The 22945-nt window shown below is 52.3% G+C and overlaps 7 non-coding genes and 5 pseudogenes across 7 annotated transcripts; all 12 read right to left on the bottom strand.

Annotated features, from left to right (window-relative positions):
- Positions 1–910: 910 nt before the first annotated feature.
- Positions 911–1082, bottom strand: LOC138773462 (U2 spliceosomal RNA; annotated as a pseudogene).
- Positions 1083–6557: 5475 nt separating this feature from the next.
- LOC138773670 (U2 spliceosomal RNA) lies at positions 6558–6700 on the bottom strand (annotated as a pseudogene).
- A 935-nt stretch (positions 6701–7635) lies between these two features.
- LOC138773254 (U2 spliceosomal RNA) lies at positions 7636–7826 on the bottom strand. The gene has a single exon (XR_011359963.1). It is a non-coding gene; the product is annotated as a U2 spliceosomal RNA (small nuclear RNA).
- A 935-nt stretch (positions 7827–8761) lies between these two features.
- LOC138773253 (U2 spliceosomal RNA) lies at positions 8762–8952 on the bottom strand. The gene has a single exon (XR_011359962.1). It is a non-coding gene; the product is annotated as a U2 spliceosomal RNA (small nuclear RNA).
- Positions 8953–9895: 943 nt separating this feature from the next.
- LOC138773252 (U2 spliceosomal RNA) lies at positions 9896–10086 on the bottom strand. The gene has a single exon (XR_011359961.1). It is a non-coding gene; the product is annotated as a U2 spliceosomal RNA (small nuclear RNA).
- Positions 10087–11033: 947 nt separating this feature from the next.
- On the bottom strand, positions 11034–11224 carry LOC138773251 (U2 spliceosomal RNA). The gene has a single exon (XR_011359960.1). It is a non-coding gene; the product is annotated as a U2 spliceosomal RNA (small nuclear RNA).
- A 927-nt stretch (positions 11225–12151) lies between these two features.
- On the bottom strand, positions 12152–12338 carry LOC138773479 (U2 spliceosomal RNA). Its single transcript, XR_011360137.1, has one exon. It is a non-coding gene; the product is annotated as a U2 spliceosomal RNA (small nuclear RNA).
- A 1389-nt stretch (positions 12339–13727) lies between these two features.
- On the bottom strand, positions 13728–13811 carry LOC138773155 (U2 spliceosomal RNA; annotated as a pseudogene).
- Positions 13812–14738: 927 nt separating this feature from the next.
- LOC138773249 (U2 spliceosomal RNA) lies at positions 14739–14929 on the bottom strand. The gene has a single exon (XR_011359958.1). It is a non-coding gene; the product is annotated as a U2 spliceosomal RNA (small nuclear RNA).
- A 931-nt stretch (positions 14930–15860) lies between these two features.
- Positions 15861–16031, bottom strand: LOC138773435 (U2 spliceosomal RNA; annotated as a pseudogene).
- A 5469-nt stretch (positions 16032–21500) lies between these two features.
- On the bottom strand, positions 21501–21643 carry LOC138773718 (U2 spliceosomal RNA; annotated as a pseudogene).
- Positions 21644–22566: 923 nt separating this feature from the next.
- Positions 22567–22753, bottom strand: LOC138773478 (U2 spliceosomal RNA). Its single transcript, XR_011360136.1, has one exon. It is a non-coding gene; the product is annotated as a U2 spliceosomal RNA (small nuclear RNA).
- Positions 22754–22945: the final 192 nt, after the last annotated feature.

The following is a 22945-nucleotide window of genomic DNA, read 5'->3' as shown; positions in this document are numbered from 1 at the left end:
TCTCGGACACCACGTCCTTCTTGTTAAGGCGAAGCCAGACATACATACATACCCTATTATGCGCTCCACCCTCTCAGATGGCGGACCGGACGTGCTTTCACACTGCATCTCCTATTGCCTAGCACTGCCTCTGTCTTCCTTTCTGCTCTCAAATCTGAATAGCTCCACCCCCCAATCACACTGCGTCTGCTTCCACCTGATGGATGGCAGACATACACGTCTCTGTCTCTGTCTCCGTCTCTGTCTGGCATACATGACATGCAGCTAGCTCTTTGGCTGGCTGTCTCTGTAGCTGGCTGGCTGTCTCTGTGGCTGGCTGCCTAGCTGGCTAGCTTATTATTAGTACCTACCTACCTACCTACCTACCTACCTATCTATCTATCTATCTATCTATCTATCTATCTATCTATCTTATCTAATGTATCTAATCTATCTATCAAAGAACATGGAGGGTGAATTCTCCCAGCTGGAGCCGTAGGCAGGCAGCATCAGCAGGATACATCGGCCATCGGCCACCAGGAAATACAAAGGAAACGGTTTAATAAACGGCACCTACCTTTCCACCTACCTGCTCGGTCGCTTGACCGGCTGCAACTGAGCTGCTTGTTGTGCTGGCAGCTGTGTATAGCAGCAAAGCCTTGATGACATCACGTCCCGCGATGACATCACCAGCACTGGCCCGGCAGCCAAGTTGTAAACAAGTCTGGCAGTTGGTTGCCATGGCAACAGAGGCCAGCAAGTCTTGGACAAACAAACTTTTCGTAGCCACACTCGGGGGCTAATTTTTCGGGGTCGGTCCACCTGCGCACAACACACTCGAGGGAGGGATGTTTCTTGCAACACAGTAGTTTCAGGTGCAGCCGGCTTGTTTCCTTCTTCATTCTTTTGCTCTGTTTTTTGCAAACTCATTAGGGGGTGCACTGAACCTGGAGGCACTGCAATACCAGGTCAATGCCTGGAGAGGACAGAGCAAGCTCTTTTTCCATCTCCCTGTTCTAAAAATCCATTTAATATATGGTCCCCAGATAGGGGACGTATCAGATATTAAACTGATAAGAACAGATTTTTTTGATTGAAAATATCTTTATTACAATCAGTCGTCGTCAGGCATACATAAACTGTGACGCAGCACTGTTCAATAAATAAGACACTACATACTCAGCACCATGGTACAACATACAGCACAGGCTCCCTACGCTATACATCATACCACCCGCTACACTAACATTCCAGCATACCTTAACAATCCTAAAACAACAAACAATAAAGCAATACAGACAAGTGATGGGGTAAGGGGGGGGTGGGAAAGAGGGGGGTAGGGAGGGGAAATCACAGGCCCGAAGCTTTATTGAAAGACAACACAACACAAGGGGAGAGGGGGAAGGAGAGGGGTATCAATCCTCTTCTTCCTGGTCCGATCTGTCCATGATGGAATAGTCTCTGAGCAGGCTGTGGACCAGCCTGCGGCAGTCCAGAAAGGACATCCTCTCCTTCTTCAGAATGAGGCGGTTCCTGGCAAGCCATATAGCGTCCTTAAAACAGTTCATAAGGCGCCAGGCCTCCCGGGTTGCCTCATCGCCGAAATTCCCAGGGAACAGGCCGTACAGCACCGCGCAGTGCGTTAGCCTGTTCCTGGGCACACAGTCACTGAGTTCAAGTTCCAGGGCGTCCAACAGGCCCTGAGCAAACGGACACTGCCAAAAGAGGTGCGAAGATGTTTCCTCCACGAAGGGGCACCGGGGGCAGTACCGCGTTTTGCACAGGTTGCGGGCATGCATGAATGACCTCAAAGGCAGTCCCCCCTGAATGGCCATCCAAGACAAGTCCTTGTGCCCGTTGGTCAGCTTCGCCGAAGCCACATTTGTCCATACAGTCTCTGCGGTGGCCGCAGCGAGCCCTGGAACGAGCTCCATAGAGTCCTGTGCTCTGATGAGCTTGTGGACAGTTTTTGGCTTCCACAAGTCGGGCTTGAGTCCCTCCAGTTGGTGTTCCCTCACAAACTTGACGACGCCCCCGTAGAACCAGGGAGTGTGCCAGTTGTAAGGGATGGAGCTGTCCCACTTGTCCCAGCTCAGACCCCTCCAGAGGGGGAGGAGGAACAGGCGAGACATGGACCTGCCCGCAGAGCCATTTTTCTGTTGCAGAGTCCTCCGCACACAGTCACATACGAAGGCTGCCCGCAGCAAGGTAGGGATATCCGGAACACCTTTTCCGCCCTTGCGGGGTTCCTTGTACATCACGGAGCGCTTCACTCTGTCCATTTTGGAGCCCCAGATGAAACTAAACACGGTCCTGGTGATGGCCCTGCAGACGGTGACATGGGGGGGCCAGGCCTGTGCGGTGTACTGGAGCACAGGCAGAACTTCGTTCCTCAGGACCAATGCTTTGCCCTCAATGGTGAGGTGTCTGAGGCTCCACAGCCCGATCTTCGTATTGACCTTAGCCAATCGCTCTTCCCAGGACTTGAGGGCCGCGCCTTCCTTTCCGAACCAGACTCCAAGGATCTTGACTGAAGTCCGGTTTGATGGTAAACGGGAAGGGGGCGGAGGAAGCCAGGTGCCACTCCCCGAAGAGCATAGCCTCCGACTTCCCGCAGTTGACCTTTGCCCCTGAAGCCTTTCCGAACTTCTCGCAGGTCTGGACGAGTGCGGTCACCGAACGCTGGTCAGCGCAGAAGACGGTCACGTCGTCCATGTACAGCGAGCACTTGACCTCGTGTCGATCGGGTCCGGGTACGGTGATCCCTCTGATCTCTCCGTTCTGCCGTATAGCCTCCGCGAAGGATTCTATAACACAAACAAAAAGGAGAGGTGAGAGAGGGCAGCCTTGTCTGACCCCAGAAAGAACCGGAAAGGGGTCAGTCTTCCAGCCGTTCACCAGTACCCTGCTGAAAATATCAAAATACATCACGTTAACAAAACGACAAAACATATCACCAAGTCCTAACCTACGCAGTGCCCTGCCCATGAACTCGTGAGAGACCCGGTCGAAAGCCTTCTCCTGATCAAGGCTGACCAGGGCCGCGTGTGCACGGCGGCTTTGGATGTAATGGACCGTGTCCCTCACTAGGGCGAGGCTGTCTGCGATCCTGCGGCCGGGAATGCCACAGGTCTGGTCCAGATGGACGACCTGACCGATGACCTTCTTCAGCCGGTTGGCCAGCACCTTGGCGAGGATCTTGTAGTCCACGTTCAAGAGAGAGATGGGACGCCAATTTTTCAAGTCACATCTCTCCCCCTTCCGCTTATACAGGATCGTGATCGTACCCTCCCTCAACGACGGAGGCATTCTGCCCTCCACCACCATCTCCTCGTACAGCTCCAACAGGTCCGGGCAAATGAGATCCCCCAGCGCTACATAGAGCTCCGCCGGGAGACCATCACTGCCCGGGGTCCTGCCAGGCCTAAAGGATTTAGCGGCAGAGAGCAGCTCCCCCACCGTCAAGGGGGCGTCCATGGCCGACGCACCTGCGGGATCAACAACGTTAGTGATACCTGACAGGAACTCGTCGGCCACTTCGGAGTCGGTGGTCTTCGGGGCGTAGAGGCTGCGGTAGAAGCTAGGTGACAACCCCCATCACGTCCTCTTTGCCCTTCCGCAAACTTCCGGTCTCATCCCGCAGCTCAGTCAGGGGCGTGTGGCCGGCGTGGAGTTTCCTGAAAAAGAACGAGTTACATTTCTCACCCTTCTCCAGGTTCTCCACCTTGGAACGGAAGACGATTCGCTTGGATTCCTCCTCAAAGTGCCTTTGCAAGCTCTTTTTGGTCTCCTCCAGCTCCTCCTTCACGTCCCAGCCGCACCGGAGAAGGTCTTGCAGTGACCGCAGCTCGCGCTGCAGCCTCCTGAAGTCCCTCTTTCTTCCGCACGCCTGTTGACGACTCTTGGCCTGAAAGAAACTGCGAAATTGAACCTTAACAAATTCCCACCAATCACTAACACGCTCAAACATACATTTATCGTTGCGCCATACGATGTAGGCCTCTCTAAGCTCCTCCAGAACCTCCTCCTGAGCCAGTAGAGCACAATTCAGCTTCCAAGAGCCTGGGCCAGATGGGAAACCATGGCCCAGAACCCCTTGAAACAGAATGGCCCTGTGGTCAGAGAAGAAGCAGGGAACCATAGAGTGCCTAGTCTGCCTGACTGCTCGAGAGGCAAACACAAAGTCAATCCGAGAACGGAGCGAGCCATCGGGGCGGCTCCATGTATAATTAACAGAGCCGTTCCCGATGGACCCAACAACGTCCTGCAAGGATGCTTCAGTCACCATCTCGATGAGCAGTTTGGATGTGACATCCAACTTGACAGATGTCCCAGAACTGCGTCCGTCCGCTTCAATGGGGCAGTTGAAGTCCCCACCCAACACTACAGCCCTGGAGGTTGCGAGCTGGGCCCGCAGGGCCTGGAATAGTTCCAGACGCGCACCCTTCTCAGGAGAGGCATACACATTGATGAGCCTTACGGGCTCCCCCGCCCAAGAGCCGTCTGCAATTAGCAATCTGCCACAGACAAGCTCCTGAACAGAATCAAGTGTAAAGTTGCCTCCCCTGATCAGGATGGCGACCCCTGCGGACTTACAGTCGCCCCCGCCGGACCAGTAGGAGGGACCGTGGGACCACTGCCTGGCCAGATGGTTGTAGGACCTAGAAGAGGACAGAGCACATTCCTGCAACATATACACATCGCACAACTGAGCATTTAAAAACGAAAGAACTGTCTGGAATCTAGACCTATCTCTCATACTCCGCACATTTAAGCTAAAGATGGAAAGATTAGCCATGGGGAGAAAAGAAAAGGGTTAGTCACAGACTCATACGATACCACTCCGGTCGGGCGGATCCTCTTCTTCGGGGCCCGCCGGCCCGACCCATTCCCGTATGCACTCCTCCAGCGCCTCTTTCAGGTGTGCATTCTCTGGGACGTCCTCGAAGTCGAAAGCCTCCGGTTCGTCGACCAGATCCTCCACCACCTGATCCATGTCGCTTTCCTCCGGGAGGTCATCTTCGCAGACCTCGATGATCTTTTTCTTGGAGGTCTCAGCCGATGGGCTGTCCCTCACTTTCCTCTTCCTGTCGGGAACCACTGTGGGGACAAGAGGGGGAAAATCCTCCAAGGAGAGAACCACAGCAGCGGGAGGAAAGGTTAGTGCTGCTGGGTTGGGGGAGTGGGGTGGGAGGGTGGGGGTAGGGGCGGGGGACAGGGGACCCACTGAGGCAATGGGATAGGGGAGGGATTCCTCAGTGGGGGTGGGCGGGGAGGGAGAGGGGGGAGGGGGGGAAGGAGGGGAGGGGGAAGGGGTAGGGAGGGCGGGGGTGGGGGGAGGGTTAGGGGCCGTCGTCCTCTTACCCTCCTTCTTCTTCTTCTCCTTCTCCTTGGGCTTCTGCGCTGCTTGGGCTACGGCCGGCTGCTGGCCGGTTCGGAGCTTTGGCAACCACGGATGCCCACGGTTCTCTTTTCCCTCTGGGGGCAGGCCCTGTAGCTGTGGTCCGCATGGCCGCAGAGGTTGCAGGTTTTTGCCTTCGGACAGTCCTTGGTCCCATGCCCCGGCACTCGGCAGACTCTACAGGAATCTTCGCTGCAGTCCTTCGCCTGATGACCCTTCTTGCTGCATCTCCTGCAGATCTGCGGCATATCCGGGTAATAGATGAAGCCTGGAGCGTCACCCAAAGAGAAAGCCTGAGGCAGGTGCTGGAAACCGTCGTCCGATGACTCATCCCTGTTGAGCCTCACGACCACCGACCACTTGCCAGTCCAGAATCCAAGGCTGCTCAGGATCTTGGAGGGTTCCTTGACCACTGTGCAGTACCTTGCAAGGAATGTGGCGATGTCCTTGCCTGGGATGTACGGGTTAAGGATTGAAACCGTCACCCGCCTCTCCTCCCTTTGGATTAAGCAGTTGCTTACAAAGCGAGAGAAAGGGGATTCGGGCCTCGCTGCCTTTACCGCCTCCCAGTACCTCCTGCAGGTGTTGAAGGAGGCAAATGTCACATAGAAGATCCCCGTGAAGAAGAAAATGCTGAGGGTTTCAGCCTTGGAGAAACCCTGGTCCAGGACCATCTTCTTAGCGAACACATCCTCAGACATGTCCGGCTCTCTACCATCCACCTTCTTCAGTCGCATGGCCACCGTAGTGCGCATCCAGGGCCGCAGTGTAGGGACGCCTGGATCCGCAGCCTTGCTGGTCGTCGGCTGAGCTGGGGCGGCAGAGGAAGAGGCCTCCACGACCCGGACCTCCTGGCTCTTCCTCGCTTCCTTCTGCTGGGTCTTCTTCATCTCCGCTGCTGAAGAGGCCATCGCTTCTCCCAGTCGAGCTCTTTCCTGGTAGGGCGGAGCTATGCAGATCCTCGTCGAAGGGGGCGGAGAGATGCAAATCCTCGTCGCCGGCTTCTTCGGGGTTCAGCGTCGTCCTTCTCGGGGTTCCGGGGCGTCTTCGTCGATCGTTCGTCGGTAGGCGGGATCGAAGTGGTTCTCCGGTCAAACCGTCGGGCACAGGACAATCGAGCAGCAGGCCGAGAGGAAGGTTCACTCTCGTTCCTGGGGAATAGCCCTACACCCAATAGCTGCAGTGAGCTTAAGACGAATTAAATCGCCGATGCCCAAAGGCCGAGTGCAGGGGGTACCCCAGGACCTGAGCCGTCAAGTCAAGGCAGTTCAGTAAGACAAGATACTACACTTGATCTTAGCCAAAAGGCCGAGAAGCGATGGCCACAACGGTTTCCCGAAAACTCCCCTTCTCGGACACCACGTCCTTCTTGTTAAGGCGAAGCCAGACATACATACATACCCTATTATGCGCTCCACCCTCTCAGATGGCGGACCGGACGTGCTTTCACACTGCATCTCCTATTGCCTAGCACTGCCTCTGTCTTCCTTTCTGCTCTCAAATCTGAATAGCTCCACCCCCCAATCACACTGCGTCTGCTTCCACCTGATGGATGGCAGACATACACGTCTCTGTCTCTGTCTCCGTCTCTGTCTGGCATACATGACATGCAGCTAGCTCTTTGGCTGGCTGTCTCTGTAGCTGGCTGGCTGTCTCTGTGGCTGGCTGCCTAGCTGGCTAGCTTATTATTAGTACCTACCTACCTACCTACCTACCTACCTATCTATCTATCTATCTATCTATCTATCTATCTATCTTATCTAATGTATCTAATCTATCTATCAAAGAACATGGAGGGTGAATTCTCCCAGCTGGAGCCGTAGGCAGGCAGCATCAGCAGGATACATCGGCCATCGGCCACCAGGAAATACAAAGGAAACGGTTTAATAAACGGCACCTACCTTTCCACCTACCTGCTCGGTCGCTTGACCGGCTGCAACTGAGCTGCTTGTTGTGCTGGCAGCTGTGTATAGCAGCAAAGCCTTGATGACATCACGTCCCGCGATGACATCACCAGCACTGGCCCGGCAGCCAAGTTGTAAACAAGTCTGGCAGTTGGTTGCCATGGCAACAGAGGCCAGCAAGTCTTGGACAAACAAACTTTTCGTAGCCACACTCGGGGGCTAATTTTTCGGGGTCGGTCCACCTGCGCACAACACACTCGAGGGAGGGATGTTTCTTGCAACACAGTAGTTTCAGGTGCAGCCGGCTTGTTTCCTTCTTCATTCTTTTGCTCTGTTTTTTGCAAACTCATTAGGGGGTGCACTGAACCTGGAGGCACTGCAATACCAGGTCAATGCCTGGAGAGGACAGAGCAAGCTCTTTTTCCATCTCCCTGTTCTAAAAATCCATTTAATATATGGTCCCCAGATAGGGGACGTATCAGATATTAAACTGATAAGAACAGATACTACACTTGATCTTAGCCAAAAGGCCGAGAAGCGATGGCCACAACGGTTTCCCGAAAACTCCCCTTCTCGGACACCACGTCCTTCTTGTTAAGGCGAAGCCAGACATACATACATACCCTATTATGCGCTCCACCCTCTCAGATGGCGGACCGGACGTGCTTTCACACTGCATCTCCTATTGCCTAGCACTGCCTCTGTCTTCCTTTCTGCTCTCAAATCTGAATAGCTCCACCCCCCAATCACACTGCGTCTGCTTCCACCTGATGGATGGCAGACATACACGTCTCTGTCTCTGTCTCCGTCTCTGTCTGGCATACATGACATGCAGCTAGCTCTTTGGCTGGCTGTCTCTGTAGCTGGCTGGCTGTCTCTGTGGCTGGCTGCCTAGCTGGCTAGCTTATTATTAGTACCTACCTACCTACCTACCTACCTACCTACCTATCTATCTATCTATCTATCTATCTATCTATCTTATCTAATGTATCTAATCTATCTATCAAAGAACATGGAGGGTGAATTCTCCCAGCTGGAGCCGTAGGCAGGCAGCATCAGCAGGATACATCGGCCATCGGCCACCAGGAAATACAAAGGAAACGGTTTAATAAACGGCACCTACCTTTCCACCTACCTGCTCGGTCGCTTGACCGGCTGCAACTGAGCTGCTTGTTGTGCTGGCAGCTGTGTATAGCAGCAAAGCCTTGATGACATCACGTCCCGCGATGACATCACCAGCACTGGCCCGGCAGCCAAGTTGTAAACAAGTCTGGCAGTTGGTTGCCATGGCAACAGAGGCCAGCAAGTCTTGGACAAACAAACTTTTCGTAGCCACACTCGGGGGCTAATTTTTCGGGGTCGGTCCACCTGCGCACAACACACTCGAGGGAGGGATGTTTCTTGCAACACAGTAGTTTCAGGTGCAGCCGGCTTGTTTCCTTCTTCATTCTTTTGCTCTGTTTTTTGCAAACTCATTAGGGGGTGCACTGAACCTGGAGGCACTGCAATACCAGGTCAATGCCTGGAGAGGACAGAGCAAGCTCTTTTTCCATCTCCCTGTTCTAAAAATCCATTTAATATATGGTCCCCAGATAGGGGACGTATCAGATATTAAACTGATAAGAACAGATACTACACTTGATCTTAGCCAAAAGGCCGAGAAGCGATGGCCACAACGGTTTCCCGAAAACTCCCCTTCTCGGACACCACGTCCTTCTTGTTAAGGCGAAGCCAGACATACATACATACCCTATTATGCGCTCCACCCTCTCAGATGGCGGACCGGACGTGCTTTCACACTGCATCTCCTATTGCCTAGCACTGCCTCTGTCTTCCTTTCTGCTCTCAAATCTGAATAGCTCCACCCCCCAATCACACTGCGTCTGCTTCCACCTGATGGATGGCAGACATACACGTCTCTGTCTCTGTCTCCGTCTCTGTCTGGCATACATGACATGCAGCTAGCTCTTTGGCTGGCTGTCTCTGTAGCTGGCTGGCTGTCTCTGTGGCTGGCTGCCTAGCTGGCTAGCTTATTATTAGTACCTACCTACCTACCTACCTACCTACCTATCTATCTATCTATCTATCTATCTATCTATCTATCTATCTATCTTATCTAATGTATCTAATCTATCTATCAAAGAACATGGAGGGTGAATTCTCCCAGCTGGAGCCGTAGGCAGGCAGCATCAGCAGGATACATCGGCCATCGGCCACCAGGAAATACAAAGGAAACGGTTTAATAAACGGCACCTACCTTTCCACCTACCTGCTCGGTCGCTTGACCGGCTGCAACTGAGCTGCTTGTTGTGCTGGCAGCTGTGTATAGCAGCAAAGCCTTGATGACATCACGTCCCGCGATGACATCACCAGCACTGGCCCGGCAGCCAAGTTGTAAACAAGTCTGGCAGTTGGTTGCCATGGCAACAGAGGCCAGCAAGTCTTGGACAAACAAACTTTTCGTAGCCACACTCGGGGGCTAATTTTTCGGGGTCGGTCCACCTGCGCACAACACACTCGAGGGAGGGATGTTTCTTGCAACACAGTAGTTTCAGGTGCAGCCGGCTTGTTTCCTTCTTCATTCTTTTGCTCTGTTTTTTGCAAACTCATTAGGGGGTGCACTGAACCTGGAGGCACTGCAATACCAGGTCAATGCCTGGAGAGGACAGAGCAAGCTCTTTTTCCATCTCCCTGTTCTAAAAATCCATTTAATATATGGTCCCCAGATAGGGGACGTATCAGATATTAAACTGATAAGAACAGATACTACACTTGATCTTAGCCAAAAGGCCGAGAAGCGATGGCCACAACGGTTTCCCGAAAACTCCCCTTCTCGGACACCACGTCCTTCTTGTTAAGGCGAAGCCAGACATACATACATACCCTATTATGCGCTCCACCCTCTCAGATGGCGGACCGGACGTGCTTTCACACTGCATCTCCTATTGCCTAGCACTGCCTCTGTCTTCCTTTCTGCTCTCAAATCTGAATAGCTCCACCCCCCAATCACACTGCGTCTGCTTCCACCTGATGGATGGCAGACATACACGTCTCTGTCTCTGTCTCCGTCTCTGTCTGGCATACATGACATGCAGCTAGCTCTTTGGCTGGCTGTCTCTGTAGCTGGCTGGCTGTCTCTGTGGCTGGCTGCCTAGCTGGCTAGCTTATTATTAGTACCTACCTACCTACCTACCTACCTATCTATCTATCTATCTATCTATCTATCTATCTATCTATCTATCTATCTATCTTATCTAATGTATCTAATCTATCTATCAAAGAACATGGAGGGTGAATTCTCCCAGCTGGAGCCGTAGGCAGGCAGCATCAGCAGGATACATCGGCCATCGGCCACCAGGAAATACAAAGGAAACGGTTTAATAAACGGCACCTACCTTTCCACCTACCTGCTCGGTCGCTTGACCGGCTGCAACTGAGCTGCTTGTTGTGCTGGCAGCTGTGTATAGCAGCAAAGCCTTGATGACATCACGTCCCGCGATGACATCACCAGCACTGGCCCGGCAGCCAAGTTGTAAACAAGTCTGGCAGTTGGTTGCCATGGCAACAGAGGCCAGCAAGTCTTGGACAAACAAACTTTTCGTAGCCACACTCGGGGGCTAATTTTTCGGGGTCGGTCCACCTGCGCACAACACACTCGAGGGAGGGATGTTTCTTGCAACACAGTAGTTTCAGGTGCAGCCGGCTTGTTTCCTTCTTCATTCTTTTGCTCTGTTTTTTGCAAACTCATTAGGGGGTGCACTGAACCTGGAGGCACTGCAATACCAGGTCAATGCCTGGAGAGGACAGAGCAAGCTCTTTTTCCATCTCCCTGTTCTAAAAATCCATTTAATATATGGTCCCCAGATAGGGGACGTATCAGATATTAAACTGATAAGAACAGATACTACACTTGATCTTAGCCAAAAGGCCGAGAAGCGATGGCCACAACGGTTTCCCGAAAACTCCCCTTCTCGGACACCACGTCCTTCTTGTTAAGGCGAAGCCAGACATACATACATACCCTATTATGCGCTCCACCCTCTCAGATGGCGGACCGGACGTGCTTTCACACTGCATCTCCTATTGCCTAGCACTGCCTCTGTCTTCCTTTCTGCTCTCAAATCTGAATAGCTCCACCCCCCAATCACACTGCGTCTGCTTCCACCTGATGGATGGCAGACATACACGTCTCTGTCTCTGTCTCCGTCTCTGTCTGGCATACATGACATGCAGCTAGCTCTTTGGCTGGCTGTCTCTGTAGCTGGCTGGCTGTCTCTGTGGCTGGCTGCCTAGCTGGCTAGCTTATTATTAGTACCTACCTACCTACCTACCTACCTACCTATCTATCTATCTATCTATCTATCTATCTTATCTAATGTATCTAATCTATCTATCAAAGAACATGGAGGGTGAATTCTCCCAGCTGGAGCCGTAGGCAGGCAGCATCAGCAGGATACATCGGCCATCGGCCACCAGGAAATACAAAGGAAACGGTTTAATAAACGGCACCTACCTTTCCACCTACCTGCTCGGTCGCTTGACCGGCTGCAACTGAGCTGCTTGTTGTGCTGGCAGCTGTGTATAGCAGCAAAGCCTTGATGACATCACGTCCCGCGATGACATCACCAGCACTGGCCCGGCAGCCAAGTTGTAAACAAGTCTGGCAGTTGGTTGCCATGGCAACAGAGGCCAGCAAGTCTTGGACAAACAAACTTTTCGTAGCCACACTCGGGGGCTAATTTTTCGGGGTCGGTCCACCTGCGCACAACACACTCGAGGGAGGGATGTTTCTTGCAACACAGTAGTTTCAGGTGCAGCCGGCTTGTTTCCTTCTTCATTCTTTTGCTCTGTTTTTTGCAAACTCATTAGGGGGTGCACTGAACCTGGAGGCACTGCAATACCAGGTCAATGCCTGGAGAGGACAGAGCAAGCTCTTTTTCCATCTCCCTGTTCTAAAAATCCATTTAATATATGGTCCCCAGATAGGGGACGTATCAGATATTAAACTGATAAGAACAGATTTTTTTTTTAAGTTGACTATCCCATAAAGGGATAACAACACTTTTATTTAAAACAAAATTCTTATATTTACAGACAAACAAAAAATAAAATTATTAATCCAATTTTAACATAACAAAGACAATCAAAAACCAAATTAAACCTTAACTTTTCATACCTCCTTGGTATGCAAAATATGACAATATACGTATCATGGTAACAGACTTTGATCCAGATTCTTCGAAACGCTTAATCACTTCTAAAGGTACTTTATAGCTTTCAAAAAACCTGCTCCCATAATTTTCTAAATGAAATGCCACCTTTTTATGTAAACAGGAAAGAAAGAGATCTCTCTCCAACCTCTCTATCTCCTCCCAAATAGTTTTTGACACTGTTACGTAATCTTTTCTCTCTTCTTCTGACAGGGGTCTTACTACTTTCTTTTTTTCTACAGTCCTTGGACCTCTCTTGACAGAGAGGTCAGGCTTTTCCCTCGACTGGGGAACATCCTCGCTTTCACTTACCCCCTCAGACTCTTCTTTTTCTTTTTCCCTACTCCTTTTCTTTTTCATAGGGCAAAAGGCATATAAGTGTTCAACACTACCACATAAATGACATTTTTTCAATTGATCACACGTATTGGGCAAGTGTCCTTCTCTTTGACACCTCCCACACCATAATGCTTCACAATTGTCCTTTAAATGTCCATATTTTTTACATTTCCTGCAGAAATCCTCCATGCCGGCGTAAAACAAGTCACCGTTGACACGACCAATCTTAAAGCGTCCTGGTGGGACACACAGACTCCCATCTTCCAGTTCTTTAAATTTGACGCAGAATTTCCACTTCATCGTCCAAAGACCATATTGGTTCAAGATTTTCCCTTTTGCGATGATGTCTTCACAAAAACTTGACAGAAACGCAGATATCTCCTCCTCTGAGACATACGGGCTATACATCCGGACAGTCACTATACGTGTCCTCCTCGGGAAATGAGAGATCACATCAGTTCCATTAAACAATGCATTCCCTTTCCCCCATTCCAGCTTACCCATCAGCAAGCTGTAATCCTCCTCGGAGCTCATCACTAGGTCGTAGTAGCCTCTCTTAGGGAACTCCAATATCGCCAGGATCTGGTCCTTCTGAATTCCAAGAAGCTTGAACAGTATTTCCTCCACGACAAAAGCAAGTCCCATGGCTCTTTTCTCAGGGTCTCTCAAAATAAACCGGACACCATTCCTTATCCGAGCATAAGACGGCACTTCTTCAGTGGACGATCCATCCTGGTTAGTCGACTCCATAATAAATCTAATAATAGAAGCAAAGTCCGTGCAAGAACTCCAAAACACCTCACCTGCAAAACCGCAGATAGGTGATGATCGCCTCTCGTTGCCCGGGGACTAATCCGCCTGCCAATAGCAGCATGGAGCCACTTCTCCAAGGCCAACAGGTCGGGTACCCCGGGCACCTTTCAACCAGATCTCCTGTAGATACTACACTTGATCTTAGCCAAAAGGCCGAGAAGCGATGGCCACAACGGTTTCCCGAAAACTCCCCTTCTCGGACACCACGTCCTTCTTGTTAAGGCGAAGCCAGACATACATACATACCCTATTATGCGCTCCACCCTCTCAGATGGCGGACCGGACGTGCTTTCACACTGCATCTCCTATTGCCTAGCACTGCCTCTGTCTTCCTTTCTGCTCTCAAATCTGAATAGCTCCACCCCCCAATCACACTGCGTCTGCTTCCACCTGATGGATGGCAGACATACACGTCTCTGTCTCTGTCTCCGTCTCTGTCTGGCATACATGACATGCAGCTAGCTCTTTGGCTGGCTGTCTCTGTAGCTGGCTGGCTGTCTCTGTGGCTGGCTGCCTAGCTGGCTAGCTTATTATTAGTACCTACCTACCTACCTACCTACCTACCTATCTATCTATCTATCTATCTATCTATCTTATCTAATGTATCTAATCTATCTATCAAAGAACATGGAGGGTGAATTCTCCCAGCTGGAGCCGTAGGCAGGCAGCATCAGCAGGATACATCGGCCATCGGCCACCAGGAAATACAAAGGAAACGGTTTAATAAACGGCACCTACCTTTCCACCTACCTGCTCGGTCGCTTGACCGGCTGCAACTGAGCTGCTTGTTGTGCTGGCAGCTGTGTATAGCAGCAAAGCCTTGATGACATCACGTCCCGCGATGACATCACCAGCACTGGCCCGGCAGCCAAGTTGTAAACAAGTCTGGCAGTTGGTTGCCATGGCAACAGAGGCCAGCAAGTCTTGGACAAACAAACTTTTCGTAGCCACACTCGGGGGCTAATTTTTCGGGGTCGGTCCACCTGCGCACAACACACTCGAGGGAGGGATGTTTCTTGCAACACAGTAGTTTCAGGTGCAGCCGGCTTGTTTCCTTCTTCATTCTTTTGCTCTGTTTTTTGCAAACTCATTAGGGGGTGCACTGAACCTGGAGGCACTGCAATACCAGGTCAATGCCTGGAGAGGACAGAGCAAGCTCTTTTTCCATCTCCCTGTTCTAAAAATCCATTTAATATATGGTCCCCAGATAGGGGACGTATCAGATATTAAACTGATAAGAACAGATACTACACTTGATCTTAGCCAAAAGGCCGAGAAGCGATGGCCACAACGGTTTCCCGAAAACTCCCCTTCTCGGACACCACGTCCTTCTTGTTAAGGCGAAGCCAGACATACATACATACCCTATTATGCGCTCCACCCTCTCAGATGGCGGACCGGACGTGCTTTCACACTGCATCTCCTATTGCCTAGCACTGCCTCTGTCTTCCTTTCTGCTCTCAAATCTGAATAGCTCCACCCCCCAATCACACTGCGTCTGCTTCCACCTGATGGATGGCAGACATACACGTCTCTGTCTCTGTCTCCGTCTCTGTCTGGCATACATGACATGCAGCTAGCTCTTTGGCTGGCTGTCTCTGTAGCTGGCTGGCTGTCTCTGTGGCTGGCTGCCTAGCTGGCTAGCTTATTATTAGTACCTACCTACCTACCTACCTACCTATCTATCTATCTATCTATCTATCTATCTATCTATCTTATCTAATGTATCTAATCTATCTATCAAAGAACATGGAGGGTGAATTCTCCCAGCTGGAGCCGTAGGCAGGCAGCATCAGCAGGATACATCGGCCATCGGCCACCAGGAAATACAAAGGAAACGGTTTAATAAACGGCACCTACCTTTCCACCTACCTGCTCGGTCGCTTGACCGGCTGCAACTGAGCTGCTTGTTGTGCTGGCAGCTGTGTATAGCAGCAAAGCCTTGATGACATCACGTCCCGCGATGACATCACCAGCACTGGCCCGGCAGCCAAGTTGTAAACAAGTCTGGCAGTTGGTTGCCATGGCAACAGAGGCCAGCAAGTCTTGGACAAACAAACTTTTCGTAGCCACACTCGGGGGCTAATTTTTCGGGGTCGGTCCACCTGCGCACAACACACTCGAGGGAGGGATGTTTCTTGCAACACAGTAGTTTCAGGTGCAGCCGGCTTGTTTCCTTCTTCATTCTTTTGCTCTGTTTTTTGCAAACTCATTAGGGGGTGCACTGAACCTGGAGGCACTGCAATACCAGGTCAATGCCTGGAGAGGACAGAGCAAGCTCTTTTTCCATCTCCCTGTTCTAAAAATCCATTTAATATATGGTCCCCAGATAGGGGACGTATCAGATATTAAACTGATAAGAACAGATTTTTTGATTGAAAATATCTTTATTACAATCAGTCGTCGTCAGGCATACATAAACTGTGACGCAGCACAGTTCAATAAATAAGACACTACATACTCAGCACCATGGTACAACATACAGCACAGGCTCCCTACGCTATACATCGTACCACCCGCTACACTAGCATTCCCGCATACCTTAACAATCCTAAAACAACAAACAATAAAGCAATACAGACAAGTGATGGGGTAAGGGGGGTGGGAAAGAGGGGGGTAGGGAGGGGGAAATCACAGGCCCGAAGCTTTATTGAAAGACGACACAACACAAGGGGAGAGGGGGAAGGAGAGGGGTATCAATCCTCTTCTTCCTGGTCCGATCTGTCCATGATGGAATAGTCTCTGAGCAGGCTGTGGACCAGCCTGCGGCAGTCCAGAAAGGACATCCTCTCCTTCTTCAGAATGAGGCGGTTCCTGGAAAGCCATATAGCGTCCTTAAAACAGTTCATAAGGCGCCAGGCCTCCCGGGTTGCCTCATTGCCGAAATTCCCAGGGAACAGGCCGTACAGCACCGCGCAGTGCGTTAGCCTGTTCCTGGGCACGCAGTCACTGAGTTCAAGTTCCAGGGCGTCCAACAGGCCCTGAGCAAACGGACACTGCCAAAAGAGGTGCAAAGATGTTTCCTCCACGAAGGGGCACCGGGGGCAGTACCGCGTTTTGCACAGGTTGCGGGCATGCATGAATGACCTCAAAGGCAGGCCCCCCTGAATGGCCATCCAGGACAAGTCCTTGTGCCCGTTGGTCAAGTTCGCCGAAGCCACATTAGTCCATACAGTCTCTGCGGTGGCCGCAGTGAGCCCTGGAACGAGCTCCATAGAGTCCTGTGCTCTGATGAGCTTGTGGACAGTTTTTGGCTTCCACAAGTCGGGCTTGAGTCCCTCCAGTTGGTGTTCCCTCACAAACTTGACGACGCCCCCGTAGAACCAGGGAGTGTGCCAGTTGTAAGGGATGGAGCTGTCCCACTTGTCCCAGCTCAGACCCCTCCAGAGGGGGAGGAGGAACAGGCGAGACATGGACCTGCCCGCAGAGCCATTGTTCTGTTGCAGAGTCCTCCGCACACAGTCACATACGAAGGCTGCCCGCAGCAAGGTAGGGATATCCGGAACTCCTTTTCCGCCCTTGCGGGGTTCCTTGTACATCACGGAGCGCTTCACTCTGTCCATTTTGGAGCCCCAGATGAAACAAAACACGGTCCTGGTGATGGCCCTGCAGACGGTGACATGGGGGGGCCAGGCCTGTGCGGTGTACTGGAGCACAGGCAGAACTTCGTTCCTCAGGACCAATGCTTTGCCCTCAATGGTGAGGTGTCTGAGGCTCCACAGTCCGATCTTCGTATTGACCTTAGCCAATCGCTCTTCCCAGGACTTGAGGGCCGCGCCTTCCTTTCCGAACCAGACTCCAAGGATCTTGATGAAGTCCGGTTTGGTGGTAAACGGGAAGGGGGCGGAGGAAGCCAGGTGCCACTCCCCGAAGAGCATAGCCTCCGACTTCCCGCAGTTGACCTTTGCCCCTGAAGCCTTTCCGAACTTCTCGCAGGTCTGGACGAGTGCGGTCACCGAACGCTGGTCAGCGCAGAAGACGGTCACGTCGTCCATGTACAGCGAGCACTTGACCTCGTGTCGATCGGGTCCGGGTACGGTGATCCCTCTGATCTCTCCGTTCTGCCGTATAGCCTCCGCGAAGGATTCTATAACACAAACAAAAAGGAGAGGTGAGAGAGGGCAGCCTTGTCTGACCCCAGAGAGAACCGGAAAGGGGTCAGTCTTCCAGCCGTTCACCAGTACCCTGCTGAAAATATCAAAATACATCACGTTAACAAAACGACAAAACATATCACCAAGTCCTAACCTACGCAGTGCCCTGCCCATGAACTCGTGAGAGACCCGGTCGAAAGCCTTCTCCTGATCAAGGCTGACCAGGGCCGCGTGTGCACGGCGGCTTTGGATGTAATGGACCGTGTCCCTCACTAGGGCGAGGCTGTCTGCGATCCTGCGGCCGGGAATGCCACAGGTCTGGTCCAGATGGACGACCTGACCGATGACCTTCTTCAGCCGGTTGGCCAGCACCTTGGCGAGGATCTTGTAGTCCACGTTCAAGAGAGAGATGGGACGCCAATTTTTCAAGTCACATCTCTCCCCCTTCCGCTTATACAGGATCGTGATCGTACCCTCCCTCAACGACGGAGGCATTCTGCCCTCCACCACCATCTCCTCGTACAGCTCCAACAGGTCCGGGCAAATGAGATCCCCCAGCGCTACATAGAGCTCCGCTGGGAGACCATCACTGCCCGGGGTCCTGCCAGGCCTAAAGGATTTAGCGGCAGAGAGCAGCTCCCCCACCGTCAAGGGGGCGTCCATGGCCGACGCACCTGCGGGATCAACAACGTTAGTGATACCTGACAGGAACTCGTCGGCCACTTCGGAGTCGGTGGTCTTCGGGGCGTAGAGGCTGCGGTAGAAGCTAGTGACAACCCCCATCACGTCCTCTTTGCCCTTCCGCAAACTTCCGGTCTCATCCCGCAGCTCAGTCAGGGGCGTGTGGCCGGCGTGGAGTTTCCTGAAAAAGAACGAGTTACATTTCTCACCCTTCTCCAGGTTCTCCACCTTGGAACGGAAGACGATTCGCTTGGATTCCTCCTCAAAGTGCCTTTGCAAGCTCTTTTTGGTCTCCTCCAGCTCCTCCTTCACGTCCCAGCCGCACCGGAGAAGGTCTTGCAGTGACCGCAGCTCGCGCTGCAGCCTCCTGAAGTCCCTCTTTCTTCCGCACGCCTGTTGACGACTCTTGGCCTGAAAGAAACTGCGAAATTGAACCTTAACAAATTCCCACCAATCACTAACACGCTCAAACATACATTTATCGTTGCGCCATACGATGTAGGCCTCTCTAAGCTCCTCCAGAACCTCCTCCTGAGCCAGTAGAGCACAATTCAGCTTCCAAGAGCCTGGGCCAGATGGGAAACCATGGCCCAGAACCCCTTGAAACAGAATGGCCCTGTGGTCAGAGAAGAAGCAGGGAACCATAGAGTGCCTAGTCTGCCTGACTGCTCGAGAGGCAAACACAAAGTCAATCCGAGAACGGAGCGAGCCATCGGGGCGGCTCCATGTATAATTAACAGAGCCGTTCCCGATGGACCCAACAACGTCCTGCAAGGATGCTTCAGTCACCATCTCGATGAGCAGTTTGGATGTGACATCCAACTTGACAGATGTCCCAGAACTGCGTCCGTCCGCTTCAATGGGGCAGTTGAAGTCCCCACCCAACACTACAGCCCTGGAGGTTGCGAGCTGGGCCCGCAGGGCCTGGAATAGTTCCAGACGCGCACCCTTCTCAGGAGAGGCATACACATTGATGAGCCTTACGGGCTCCCCCGCCCAAGAGCCGTCTGCAATTAGCAATCTGCCACAGACAAGCTCCTGAACAGAATCAAGTGTAAAGTTGCCTCCCCTGATCAGGATGGCGACCCCTGCGGACTTACAGTCGCCCCCGCCGGACCAGTAGGAGGGACCGTGGGACCACTGCCTGGCCAGATGGTTGTAGGACCTAGAAGAGGACAGAGCACATTCCTGCAACATATACACATCGCACAACTGAGCATTTAAAAACGAAAGAACTGTCTGGAATCTAGACCTATCTCTCATACTCCGCACATTTAAGCTAAAGATGGAAAGATTAGCCATGGGGAGAAAAGAAAAGGGTTAGTCACAGACTCATACGATACCACTCCGGTCGGGCGGATCCTCTTCTTCGGGGCCCGCCGGCCCGACCCATTCCCGTATGCACTCCTCCAGCGCCTCTTTCAGGTGTGCATTCTCTGGGACGTCCTCGAAGTCGAAAGCCTCCGGTTCGTCGACCAGATTCTCCACCACCTGATCCATGTCGCTTTCCTCCGGGAGGTCATCTTCGCAGACCTCGATGATCTTTTTCTTGGAGGTCTCAGCCGATGGGCTGTCCCTCACTTTCCTCTTCCTGTCGGGAACCACTGTGGGGACAAGAGGGGGAAAATCCTCCAAGGAGAGAACCGCAGCAGCGGGAGGAAAGGTTAGTGCTGCTGGGTTGGGGGAGTGGGGTGGGAGGGTGGGGGTAGGGGCGGGGGACAGGGGACCCACTGAGGCAATGGGATAGGGGAGGGATTCCTCAGTGGGGGTGGGCGGGGAGGGAGAGGGGGGAGGGGGGGAAGGAGGGGAGGGGGAAGGGGTAGGGAGGGCGGGGGTGGGGGGAGGGTTAGGGGCCGTCGTCCTCTTACCCTCCTTCTTCTTCTTCTCCTTCTCCTTGGGCTTCTGCGCTGCTTGGGCTACGGCCGGCTGCTGGCCGGTCGGAGCTTTGGCAACCACGGATGCCCACGTTCTCTTTTCCCTCTGGGGGCAGGCCCTGTAGCTGTGGTCCGCATGGCCGCAGAGGTTGCAGGTTTTTGCCTTCGGACAGTCCTTGGTCCCATGCCCCGGCACTCGGCAGACTCTACAGGAATCTTCGCTGCAGTCCTTCGCCTGATGACCCTTCTTGCTGCATCTCCTGCAGATCTGCGGCATATCCGGGTAATAGATGAAGCCTGGAGCGTCACCCAGAGAGAAAGCCTGAGGCAGGTGCTGGAAGCCGTCGTCCGATGACTCATCCCTGTTGAGCCTCACGACCACCGACCACTTGCCAGTCCAGAATCCAAGGCTGCTCAGGATCTTGGAGGGTTCCTTGACCACTGTGCAGTACCTTGCGAGGAATGTGGCGATGTCCTTGCCTGGGATGTACGGGTTAAGGATTGAAACCGTCACCCGCCTCTCCTCCCTTTGGATTAAGCAGTTGCTTACAAAGCGAGAGAAAGGGGATTCGGGCCTCGCTGCCTTTACCGCCTCCCAGTACCTCCTGCAGGTGTTGAAGGAGGCAAAAGTCACATAGAAGATCCCAGTGAAGAAGAAAATGCTGAGGGTTTCAGCCTTGGAGAAACCCTGGTCCAGGACCATCTTCTTGGCGAACACATCCTCAGACATGTCCGGCTCTCTACCATCCACCTTCTTCAGTCGCATGGCCACCGTAGTGCGCATCCAGGGCCGCAGTGTAGGGACGCCTGGATCCGCAGCCTTGCTGGTCGTCGGCTGAGCTGGGGCGGCAGAGGAAGAGGCCTCCACGACCCGGGCCTCCTGGCTCTTCCTCGCTTCCTTCTGCTGGGTCTTCTTCATCTCCGCTGCTGAAGAGGCCATCGCTTCTCCCGGTCGAGCTCTTTCCTGGTGGGCGGAGCTATGCAGATCCTCGTCGAAGGGGGCGGAGAGATGCAAATCCTCGTCGCCGGCTTCTTCGGGGTTCAGCGTCGTCCTTCTCGGGGTTCCGGGGCGTCTTCGTCGATCGTTCGTCGGCAGGCGGGATCGAAGTGGTTCTCCGGTCAAACCGTCGGGCACAGGACAATCGAGCAGCAGGCCGAGAGGAAGGTTCACTCTCGTTCCTGGGGAATAGCCCTACACCCAATAGCTGCAGTGAGCTTAAGACGAATTAAATCGCCGATGCCCAAAGGCCGAGTGCAGGGGGTACCCCAGGACCTGAGCCGTCAAGTCAAGGCAGTTCAGTAAGACAAGGTACTACACTTGATCTTAGCCAAAAGGCCGAGAAGCGATGGCCACAACGGTTTCCCGAAAACTCCCCTTCTCGGACACCACGTCCTTCTTGTTAAGGCGAAGCCAGACATACATACATACCCTATTATGCGCTCCACCCTCTCAGATGGCGGACCGGACGTGCTTTCACACTGCATCTCCTATTGCCTAGCACTGCCTCTGTCTTCCTTTCTGCTCTCAAATCTGAATAGCTCCACCCCCCAATCACACTGCGTCTGCTTCCACCTGATGGATGGCAGACATACACGTCTCTGTCTCTGTCTCCGTCTCTGTCTGGCATACATGACATGCAGCTAGCTCTTTGGCTGGCTGTCTCTGTAGCTGGCTGGCTGTCTCTGTGGCTGGCTGCCTAGCTGGCTAGCTTATTATTAGTACCTACCTACCTACCTACCTACCTATCTATCTATCTATCTATCTATCTATCTTATCTAATGTATCTAATCTATCTATCAAAGAACATGGAGGGTGAATTCTCCCAGCTGGAGCCGTAGGCAGGCAGCATCAGCAGGATACATCGGCCATCGGCCACCAGGAAATACAAAGGAAACGGTTTAATAAACGGCACCTACCTTTCCACCTACCTGCTCGGTCGCTTGACCGGCTGCAACTGAGCTGCTTGTTGTGCTGGCAGCTGTGTATAGCAGCAAAGCCTTGATGACATCACGTCCCGCGATGACATCACCAGCACTGGCCCGGCAGCCAAGTTGTAAACAAGTCTGGCAGTTGGTTGCCATGGCAACAGAGGCCAGCAAGTCTTGGACAAACAAACTTTTCGTAGCCACACTCGGGGGCTAATTTTTCGGGGTCGGTCCACCTGCGCACAACACACTCGAGGGAGGGATGTTTCTTGCAACACAGTAGTTTCAGGTGCAGCCGGCTTGTTTCCTTCTTCATTCTTTTGCTCTGTTTTTTGCAAACTCATTAGGGGGTGCACTGAACCTGGAGGCACTGCAATACCAGGTCAATGCCTGGAGAGGACAGAGCAAGCTCTTTTTCCATCTCCCTGTTCTAAAAATCCATTTAATATATGGTCCCCAGATAGGGGACGTATCAGATATTAAACTGATAAGAACAGATTTTTTTTTTAAGTTGACTATCCCATAAAGGGATAACAACACTTTTATTTAAAACAAAATTCTTATATTTACAGACAAACAAAAAATAAAATTATTAATCCAATTTTAACATAACAAAGACAATCAAAAACCAAATTAAACCTTAACTTTTCATACCTCCTTGGTATGCAAAATATGACAATATACGTATCATGGTAACAGACTTTGATCCAGATTCTTCGAAACG

The sequence above is a fragment of the Dendropsophus ebraccatus genome, chromosome 14, assembly GCF_027789765.1.
Source record: "Dendropsophus ebraccatus isolate aDenEbr1 chromosome 14, aDenEbr1.pat, whole genome shotgun sequence".
NCBI classification, from domain to species: Eukaryota; Metazoa; Chordata; class Amphibia; order Anura; family Hylidae; genus Dendropsophus; species Dendropsophus ebraccatus.
Note: the sequence above shows the minus strand (reverse complement) of the source record. Positions and strands in the feature narration are given on the sequence as shown.